The following is a 12,288-nucleotide window of genomic DNA, read 5'->3' on the forward strand; positions in this document are numbered from 1 at the left end:
GGTTAAAGAAATGAATAAATATCTTATTAATAAATGTTAGGTTTGTAAGAGAAAATTCCATCTTTCCATGTGTGATTCTTTTGTGACGTTCTACAACCCATTAATATTTCACTGCTCTTTTTATATGATATGTATCTATACTTCTTTCTCAGTTATTATTATTTTCCATTAATGCCAATGCTGAATGGGAGTGACATGACAAACATGGAAAGTCAAACCTAAAAAATAAAGCAGGCATGTTTAATAAATGTATAAATTGGTTAGGAAAGATCCATCATTCATGTGAGATTCTTTTGAGATATTGCTGCAACCTATTGCCTTGTTATGAATTTTTTATACTCTACTCATGAAAGGCATCAACAATATCTTTTCATTGAAGCTTGCCCTGCTTACATACCTTCCTTTTATATTAAATGAAATGATTTTCAATCAAGTGTAATGCAAAAACAAATGCTCAGACATGTCTATTTTAGCATAATTTTTCTTATCTATATGTTTCATGCAATAAAGCTGTAGGTCTTTTTTAAGCTGTATTCCATAAATATTACTAACAAGGTCACCACTTTTCTGACTCGGGTTCTTTCAATACTTCCAACTTTCCATATCTTCAAACTCCTTTTACATTTTGGATGCTCTCATGTCTTCTTAATCTGCTGCTATTATTTTCCTAATTAAAACATTGTTATACATGAAAATGGACGAATGGCAAATGACATATCCATAAAGGATTTTCTGAATTCATGAGGTGATGCTTTTTTAAACTAAAATATCATTGTACATGAATGTAGATGCATTAAAAATGACATCTAAATAAAGATTGCAACATATTTTCTAGCTTCCATTATTTTGAAAGTCAACCATTTTGTTACACCCTTTAGCTTTTTGTCAAAAAATAAATAAAAAGTTATTCATATTTTATAAGGTACTATATGACAAGTAATAAGTACTTATAAATTTGTCATTATCAAGAACATAAATTATAAATGATAGCTTAAAGATAATAATATAGAAGGAAATGCTTTATATTACAGACCTATTATAAGAATTGTTATGGTAAGTATGGCTATTTGTTGTGTAATGATTCATAGCAATCTAATGTAAAAATGGTTTTATTTATGCAATTTAAATTACTCTATCAATTAGAACTACATATATATGAAGTTGTAAGTAAGTTCTTTCTTGAAAAAAAGTTTATCAATAGATATTTGAAATCTATGTTCTTTATATTATGTTCTTGTGTGAGTTAATAAATAGATGCTGTATTTTTTGAATATGAACAAGTAATTAGAATTTTTGAGTCAGCAGGCATATTTCAAAAATGCCAATCTTTGAGGCATGTTGGGCTATATTTGTCTAAGCCAATTTTCACTCACATACAACTATATGTTGCTCTTTCTAAAGTTAAGCCATAGATCATCTCATGATTCTTGTGTGTGATAGTGTTAAGTAATTGAAGACAACAACTACAAAAATTGTATACGAGGAGATTTTCCAAGATCTAGATTGAGGAAGAGAGAGATCTTGGTTGGTTAATTTTATGTATGGATTTATTTATGAATCATCGAAATACCTGTAGTTGTGAAATATTTTCACTTTGATGTAATGATCTGAATTCATGAAATCAATGATGTCCTAGTTGTTTATGAGGAGAAATGATTGATTGCATAATAAATATGATGCATATGAAAATTAACAAAATAGAGGGAAGAATTTGGTACATTACTTGCACAATACTAAAAATAGTGATTCATGTACAATAACAAATGTTGTGTATAGAGAAGTTTTTAGAAATTGGGAAGATTAGATATTTATGTGCTTTAAAGGTATGAATATTATGAAGCACATTGTCTAATCAATGTTTGAGTACCATTACATGTATCCATTCTTTGTTGTGAATGCATAATTGAAATTAAGAGATGAAATATAACTATATTTACATAATTAAATAAGTTCATAATGATTGAAATTTGCTTTGACAAAATTTGATACATTTTCATAGGGTAGTTAAAGTTAGTTTTAATATTATATCTACCTTTTCAATTACCCATTCCTATACACGAAAAATGTCACACCCAGACAACACAATTCATTTATAATGTCCAGCACAAATCAAAATGTAGTTTAAGTATCCAAAACTAATGAGTTTGTATAATGAATTTGGCATGTTACAATATAAATGATTTATGTTTCCATAGAAATGCATTAGAATATAGTGATTAACGCATGTGTATGATTTTGTGTATATCTTAACCCTAGTGTGTGATAATGTATGACATGTGGTAAAGGTGATTTGATGGGCTAAGATAGTGATGTAAGTGTTTGGTTGTGTGTGTGGGTGAGAATTTGGCTAGGAATGTTTTGTGCATGAAAAGTGTGAAAAATAGGCCCATTGTATGAAAAGGGCAGTTTGATGGTCGAATTTGTGTAAACGTATGGTTTTATTGATGTTATTATGTCTAATTGAATGTAATCAAGCCCTTAGAAGTGGCTGATGACATGAGGGTTGGAGTTGAGACACTCAAGTTGGGTGAAAATGATAAAAAGGAATCATTTTGCATCCAAAAGTCAATTTTCAAATGAAACATCGTATTGAAATGAAACACATGTCATTAGTTGGCTAGTTAAATAAACTTTATGTAGGTGCTTAAATTACTCCAATTAGACTTCGTGTGAAGAAATGACACATGTCAAAAATTCATATCAGTGACTTGTCACTGACAGTAAAATCTAATACTCGCACTACAATGCATGTCACAAAGCATAAATTTTTTGCTCTGTGCCACATGCCGCGGCATATGATCACTTTATTGAAATATGGTGTTTTGCCTTGGTTTTCACATTATGTGATATTTATGTAGCTCGTAGGCTTCCTCTAGGGATGGAAATAGGTTAAGTTGAGCTAGGCTTTTACCAAATAGGCATGAGCCTGTGTGATAAATTTGAGGTATGAGTCTAGCTTGAAGCCTGTATAAGGATTTTTTCACAACTCAAGCTTGAGCCTACCTAAAGCATGGCCTAGCTTGAAAGCCTATTTAAAAGCCTACTTAAAAATAAACTTTTTAAATGAACTTGCATTTCAGTTTTAATTCTCAAATATACTTTAGGACAATTATAATATACAATATATTATCTGATTTACCATTTACAAGTAATGATTGAAAGGACTTACTAACAACAATACAATATAACAATAAAGTAATAACATTAAGATTAATGTATAAGTTGGATATGATTGAAAATATAACTAGAAATAAAAAAAAGAATAGACTGATTAAAAATCAAATGGTGAAACTCAGTGATATATTATATAATATATATATATATATAGGCCAACCTGCTGAATCTAGTGAGCCTATAACTTGTAAGCTAGACCTTGTAAAAAAGGTTTGGCCTACTCCTACCCTAGCTTTCACTAAGCAATAGTATATACTTTCAAAAGATTTTCAATGGTTTTAAAAACTTTTAGATCCCTATTATTTATAAGTATTTATTTCCTTTATTTGAAATAATCGTTTGTGGGATTAAGGGTGATAATTGGGTAATGTCGAACAGACATTACAAAACATATAATATAATATCAAGAAGTGGTTATCTTTACTTTTGAAAGTAAAGTTTCCCAAACACAAAAATGATCACCTACGATGTCCACAACACAATTATGGTAATTAACAACAACACATATTAATTATAACTAATTATATTATCTAACACTAATCTCATACTAATCCAGGGTTAGATTAATTAATCTCATTAACCTAGACAAATCCTATACGAATGACAAAGTAAATAAATCTCACATCTGGCAACCAATCAATGATCCAACTATTAAAAATGATGAATTGGACATTAAAAAACCAACAAGCCAAATTTTGGCTCAATCTAACAGTTAACAAATTTGAAAACGCTAATTTACTACTGAGACTGCCCTGTGAAAATACCAACATAATTACAAATGATAAAGTGAATAATAACTCTCACATCAGGAAACAAATTAATGGATCTAAACAAATTCAAAATGACAAGCTAGATGTCATAAACTAAAGGTTCAAATTTGAGCCTGATCCAATGGTTAACGAATTTCAAAACTATAATTTGTTAATACTGCCTTGTGAAAGTGTGAAAACAGTTTTATCTTTTCTTCTCTCTCAAATGGCTATAGCTTAATCTTGAATATAACCTTTCTCTCATGACTTAATCTAATCTCTTTTCCCTTTACTTATTGTGACTCACAATGGCTTCGATATTGGGTGCAATGTCTTTGACATTACCAAAACACACACTCTAAATACATCATTGTAATAATCATGATATAAATTTTCCTAAATAAAGTTAACGCAATACAAGGGTTTAAGAAAAGAAGATTAAAGATTAGGATCCTAAAAAAAAAACCCTTTCGAAATAATGTTAGAGCTCAAACCATGATTTAAAACAAATTAAATAAGGTATCGAAAGTAAGAAAGTCAAATAACCTATCAAACAAACATTAAAAGAGGCATTTCTTATTACCTTAAAAGTTCTTCATCCACTGTGATGCACAAAGAACCCAAGGTTCTCGCTTTGCTTTGCAATAACACCATAACGCGTCATTGTTACCATGACACAAATAACTAACTGTCATGACAAACATTGGGATCTAACTTTTGAGGCAAGCTGTTTCACCATTCAATATTCGATTTAGCAAGCCCTCTAACTATTAGCACTAGTCTCACACCCTAAACACTTAACTATTTAAAAGCTGGACACTCAAACTCAAAATGATCTATTTTTCAAACCATAAACACACCAAAGGTATCCAAAACTCACAATCTAGTACCAATAGCTTTAAAACCACTTAGACCAACTCAAATGAACCACATACAAAACCTGATAAACCATTATATTCACAATAACAACCATATATACATAATATGACCATTAAAACTTTAATTTCACAACAATATCAAAGAGTAATAATATTATCTCAAAATAACTATACTTTGGCCAACCATACATGCAAAACATTACAAAATCATCATTACACTGATATATCGACCTCACATGACTATTTCAACACAGATATATCATTCTAGTTGAAATACAACCTATATACCACAATTCTCATGCTAGTGAATACAAAACAATGAGTGATCCTAAGTTGCATAGTTTGTCATAAGCTATTAATTACGATACCAAAACACAAAGAGAAGAGCTATACAAACAAAGCTCTTCAATCCTTGTTACTCCCTTCATTCTCTTTGCCCCTATCGGAGCCCTTACTTGTAACATATAACTACGAGGTGAGATAAATATTTTAATAATAGAATAATTCACAACTATAAATTAACATACACAACTATAAGCAAGTTAAAGCTGGTATATGTGAAAATACACATTTAGCATATTCAAAACAAAACATTTTCATATTCATAAGCCATCTCTACACTCTAACATAATTATTCTACTATCCAAGCCTTTATATTACCCCGATTGAAACTAAAGGCTCTATAAAATAACCAAGTACACATATACAATGGCCCGAGCTCACCATTAGTGGTAGGATTATTAGGCTAAAGTGTCATATCCCACTTCTGAACTATGGTTTTTTCCCTATCACATATGATTTGGAGTATCGTTACCCCAACACTGTACCCCACATGAGTATTAAGGAGATAATCTCTAACGCCATACTTTATTAGGCACTACGAAGATACATGTCATATGAATTTTCATTACTTCTTCCTACAGGTGACCTCGTACCTCCTATCATGATCATGCTCACTCTTTCATGAAATTCATATATTTACAACAAACCCATCAATTACAAATATAACACTACTTTCATAAACTTATTATTTTTAAAAAGTTATTTTCTATGCACAAAATTTTTATTTCATAATATGCAATATTTCCAAACACAAGCATGCAAAATCATACATTTACTCATAAACAGTTAGCACTTAATCTAATAGAGTAAATTATTATGTTACCTCAAACCTTTTTGTCACAAAAAGGGTTACCATATTTGAATATGTGCTGCTCCACAAGTTCCACACACACGATAAAACTCTGAGTAATTATCTACATGATTAAGTAATAATCATCAATATCACTCTAATTAAAACCCAAACTATTAAATTTCAGATATCCATTATACCTAAATCCAACACACTCCATTAATTTCATTTAACATCCAAACACACTAATATCACTAATCATTTACTCATGTTTTTTTAAAAATCTAAATTTTCACTTAGGATTCGTCCAAACCCTAACCAAAAATTCTAAATTACTACACAATCCATAAACTTAGGTTTAGAAGCTCAATTTAACTCCTCAAGAACTTTTAACTAAGGCAATAGGTTCAATCAAAATCTAAGAAAATATGATCAAGCCTGACATTGCCCTAAACCACAGAAATCTCACATAAAAAGGAAGAGGGAGATGTGCAGGAAGTTTACCCAACAATTTTCAAGCTCTAAATGCTTCCAAGATGACATGGGAATTCACCATAGCAACCCCAAGCTCAGCCTCTGAAGCCTCTTTCATTTCCTAATAATTCCTCTTTTGAAATAAAATGTGTTTCGCATCTAGTTTATGTATGAAAATGGGCCATGCGCTGTAGCACATGGCACAATAAGTGCCACATGTCGTTTTGGCGCCACCCTCTCAAGCTCGGTTGACCTATACACATTTTAGCTCTTTTTCATGTTGTCTAAAGGTCCAATAGTTTTATTACTGTCCCAAAAATATCTTTAGTTTATAACTGACATATTTTGACCAATTTACCTTTCTTAACACTCAAGTTTCAAGTTAAAAACTTAAGATGTTACATTGGGCTTTCTCCAATAGAAAAGGAATTTAAACTCATTAGCCTCAATTTTTCTCAAAACATAATTTAATTCTCAATTAAATCTCATAATTTCCTTAATGAAATTTCTAAATAAAACTAGGATGTTACAAAGCATGTTTCTAAATAACTCTCACATTAGGAAACAATTCAATGATCCAAATGTTGAAAATGACAAGTTGATGTTACAAACTAAAGGTCCAAATTTCAGCCTGATCCAATAATTAATGAATTTCAAAACTCTGATTTATTGAACTACCTTGTGAAAATAGTTTTATCTTTTTTTCTCTCTCTCGAATGGTCATAGCTCAATCTTGAATATGGCCTCTCTCTATGACCTAATCTGATCGCTTTTCCTTTTACTTACTGCAAACTCACAATAGCTTTGATATTAGGCCTTTCTCCATATAGAAAAGGAGTTTAAACTCATTAGCCTCATTTTTCTCAAAACAAACATTTAATTCTCAATTAAATCTCATAATTTCCTTAATAAAATTTTTAAATAAACTAGGATGTTACAAAGCATGTTTCTCCTCCCCCTCTATTCCTCTTTATTTTAACTCCAAAGCATTTTAGAGCCCATTTGGATATTAGAAAAAAAATTAATTATAAAAAATTAATTAATATGATTGATTTTAAATATAATTGATTATATCATGTGGTATAATTATTAATAAATATTGATTGTAAGCAAAATTAAAAAATAGAATTTAAAAGAAAAATTGATTTTAAGAAATAGCTACATTATGTATAAAATAGTGCAATTGCTATAGTAAGAGTATGTATAATTAATATAAAGTATACAATTACAGCATGTTGCATTATTTAGAAATCAGGAAACTTATTATTTAAATTTCCTATAGTACTTGGAGTCTATATTTATTTAATTTTCAAATAGGTACAATAACATCAAGAAAAACTACAATATCACATAGGAAAAAATAAACAAATAAGACTGGGCGAGAACAAAAATGGGACGCGGAGCCCTACCACAGACCAATTGGATCCTGTGAACACATTGGGCCTTTCAGTTGTATTGTAAATGTAACTCACCACATTAGACTTATGTGAGATACTAAAATTGGTGCCGATCTCCAGGGTTTCTATTCCTGTCCCATCCTTTTTCCTTTTGATCGATTATAGGTATCATCAAATTAGAGCTAATTTTATTGGGACATGATCCGGTGTTAAATATGAGCATTTATACCAATGAAAATTTTTAAATTTTTAATTCATCACAATGTGAGAATTAGCCCATTCCACTAACTCAACTTTCATTAATCCTAACCCCATCCTTTCTTTTTCTCATTCTATCACCTGGTATTTAAAAAATTTAAAGATATTATCACTTCTTGTCCAAGTTAATTTGAACCCTCGTGAGACTATTATTATTTTCAATGATCATCAGCATGGATATCCAACCTTTTTAGAACTTAAGAGAGAACGGAGACATTTTTTAAAGAACAAAGAAATTTTTATTGATGAAATTGATTTTAGTCAACTAGAACAAAAGATGTTTACATGAATAAAAGAATAACTTGGCCTTTAACTTATAAGTCAAGAATGTCTGGGATTCTAAATTCATTTTTAATTAAAATTTTTCCTTTAATTGTGTCAAAATTGTGCAATCTAACTCTTACCATTAACAATAATTAACTTTACCATTAAATAATTAAAAAAAATCATCAAAATTATAGTAAAGAACAAAAAAATTAGAAAATGATCCAAAATTTAGTAAAAGGACCAGAAAGTTTTATTAGTCTTTTTTTATATTTTTTTGAAATCCTTTGATATTATTTTCTGGTCAAACTAATAGTCATATTAATTTTGTAATGATAAAGGTTAAATTGTACTGTTTTTAAAAGTTAAAAAAATAATATTTTAAAAATGAGTTTAAAGTTTCAAAAAAACTCCTAAACATGTTTATGAATCAATTTGTTCTTTTTATCCTTTTGACATTCTCCGAATTTAATAAACTAAAGAAAAACATGCAAAACATGCCAAAATATTATTTGAAAAAACAGCTCACAATATAAGTTGGGTCGCTAGCTAGCCCATTCACTGAGTGGGTTGGAAAAATCTTAGCACATCAAAAAGTGAGTGTTTTCAACCTTGCATTCATAGCCTACCTACCACCAGAGTTAGAAGGTTAAAATTAAAAATATTACTCCCTTCATTTAAAAATATAAAATATTTTTTAAAACATATCTATATTTAAAAATATAAGGCATTTTAAATTTTTTCAGGTGTAATCATTGTCTTTTTTTTCAAAAGTGCCTCTCTTAATAATGACTTTATATTTGTTATATAGGGAGGTTAATAGAGATAAATATAAAAATATAGAGTTCGTTTAAAAATAAGTAACTATTTTATTGGAGGTTGAAATTCAGTAAAAATACCTTATATTTTTTCACGGAAGGAGTATATTTTTATTGTAAAAAAAATTATAAAAACACGTTGTCAAATAAGCTCAAAAAATCTCAGAGCCATATTTTTTTTATTTTTAAAACTATTAAATTTGATTATTGTAAATTATTTTTAATCATTGTCAACTATTATCATGTACCATGATCATTGGCCACCAATACTCACTATTACCACCTCTTTTTCTTAACTCTAATTTTTTTAAAATTAATATAGAAAAAAATTATTACAAATCTATACTAATTTTTAAAAACATAAATTTAATTTGAATGGTATAAACTTATAATAAAAAAAATTGAAAAAATAAATAGTACGAGAAACCCAACTGGAAGAAAGGTGGGAAGGAATCTAGAGAATAGGGTGTTGGAAAGAGAGCATGGAAGCGTTAAACGAAGAAAGGCCGACAAAAACGCTGCAATATATGGGACGTGTGGTGAACAGTCTGATGTTTTTCGATGAATGAACAAGAGCAGCACCCTGCTATCATGTCCGTACTTTCCATTTTTCTCTGCTTTCTCAACCACAGCTTGTGTAACTCTTCCTGACACCGTCTTTGGCTTTTTCACCCCTCACTCCTTCTTCTTCTGCTCATGTGAGTCATGTGAGTGCAGCCATAAACGCTCATGTGATGTGATGTGATGTGATGTGATGTGAGAGGGAGAAGTTTTACCATGAATATCCATGTGAGAAGAGCCATAAATATCCACCTGATTAATTGTACCCCAGGAGCCCCTTCCCTATTTTTTCCCCCCTCTCATTTTCCATTTTTTTTTAATTCTCGCCCTGCCAAATTTATAATTAATTTAATAAAATAAAATTAACGATGAAGATTGAAAAAAGAAGGAAAAAAAAAATAGAGAGACCCTCTATCTCCCCTCAACTTAGGGCAGTTTGGATTTCATTTGAATAAAATTAATTATAAAAAATTAATTAACATAATTAATTTTAATTATAATTATAATAATTATGTTATAATATGATCTATCTAGATATTATTTTTTTAAAATTAATTTTAATTAAATTAAAGATGTTTAGGTGATTTAGTCAGAATTAGTTTTAAATATGCAAATTACCGTTACTATATAAATATTATTATGATTGTCTATAACATTATTAAATTTGTTAAATTTTAACTCCCTCCATTCAGAAATGTAAGGTATTTTTTAAAAATTTAAATGTTTAAAAATATAAAATATTTTTAATGTTTTAGGGTGTACTCATTACTTTTTTAAAAAATTGTTCCTATTAAATAAATTATTTTATATTTATTTTATGGTAAAACATTCTATTAAATAGAAGTAAATATAAAAAAATAGTGTTAGTTTGAATATAGGTAATTATTTTTTTGAAGGGTGAGATTTAATTAAAATATTTTACATCTTTTAATGGAGGGGGTATTTAACATATATATGATTAATTATGAAAATTATATTCTGAAAATCATATTAAAATTCACACGCTCACTCAAAGCCATATCAACATGAGATGGGAAAATGTGATTTATTCACTCTAATTGCACTTCTTCACTCTAATTAAATAAAGGCTCTCAAACGGAGATGGGAAGACACGACTGCAAGAAAACTTTTTTCAGTTTTTTGAGTGATGTTCACGAGCCAAGCGATGCTACTGCGGGTATATTTAAAATTTAACCATTCTGAAAAAATAATAATGACACCAAAAGTTATAATTGAAATTGCAAGCTGATCCCATTAGCTTATATAAAAACGAAATTTCTGAGGCAAAATTGATTTTCTTTTTGTTTTTTTTTTTTGATTTGGGTTGGCACAATTGATTATTTGAGGTTATCCAAATAGGCTATAATTACCTTAGACTTGAATATTAACAACTTAGTCAACATTAATGAAACTGCAACTTGTGGAGGCATTAGGGACGGCAAAAGTAATTTGATTGCGGGATTTTTTAAAAATTACCCTAACATAGCTGTTGAACTTATTATGATTTTTACAAAATCTTAATCTCTATTAAAATGATAAACTCTCTAAAATTAGTATTTAATATGATTCGATGGAAGTTTTGTCACTTATGGAATATAATCACCTAGGAAAAATCACACACTTTTAAAAATTATTAAGAAAATCATGTATCTCACCATGAAGGATTAGGAGATCACCTTTGATCATATTTATAAAAATAAATAAATGAATGTACCGACTTGCTCACCAATCAAACAACTTGTGATAATCTTAATATTAGGATTTTAGACAATTCACCACCTCATTGCAGAAATTAAAAACCTTATTGTTTTATATATAACTTGATCTTTGTCTCATTGTGCAGTTTTTTTTGCGGCCCATATATAAAAAAAAAAATCCAACTGACTTGGTATTGCTGAAATTATCAATTTAATTATCATTATAAACAGAGTCTCCAATCAATGTTTTATTAATCAAGGTAGTTTTCAGTTTTTTTAAAGTTGTCAAATGTCACTATTTCATTATGAATTCAACAACTCTACTAATAATTATTCCTTTATTTAAAAATATAAATTGTTTTACGTCTTTCAATGTATAATTAATGATGTTTTTCTAAAAATATTCTTAATTATGAGTGTAATTAAAAATATTTTTAATTTTAATTAAGATATCTTATTAAATAAGAGTAAGAATAAAAAAAGTATATAATTTTGAAGACATTTAATTAATTTATAAAAAATGTAATTAATTTAAAGGGACCTTATAAGTAATATTGAACGAAGGGATCATCTAACAATAATTGAAAACTTCAATATAGTACATTGACAACTACCATTGGTAAGTTTACTAGTTACTTGACAATGAAGATGGAAGTCTCCATTGACAACTTTCTTATCAAAATTAATAACTTATTTATAGTTAATTAACAATTAATTTTGATAATATGATTAATAATTGAACAACTTCACTAACAATTACTACATCAAATTAACAACTTTAATATGGCTAATTCATACCAACATCATAGCATATTTGATAACAATGCATACAACTACCTATTTTATGTTGATAACTCCATTAACAACTACCCGATAAAAATTCACA

Source organism: Prosopis cineraria, unplaced genomic scaffold (genome assembly GCF_029017545.1).
Source record: "Prosopis cineraria cultivar Desert tree isolate PC_DT_omini unplaced genomic scaffold, ASM2901754v1 PC14, whole genome shotgun sequence".
Taxonomy (NCBI): Eukaryota; Viridiplantae; Streptophyta; class Magnoliopsida; order Fabales; family Fabaceae; genus Prosopis; species Prosopis cineraria.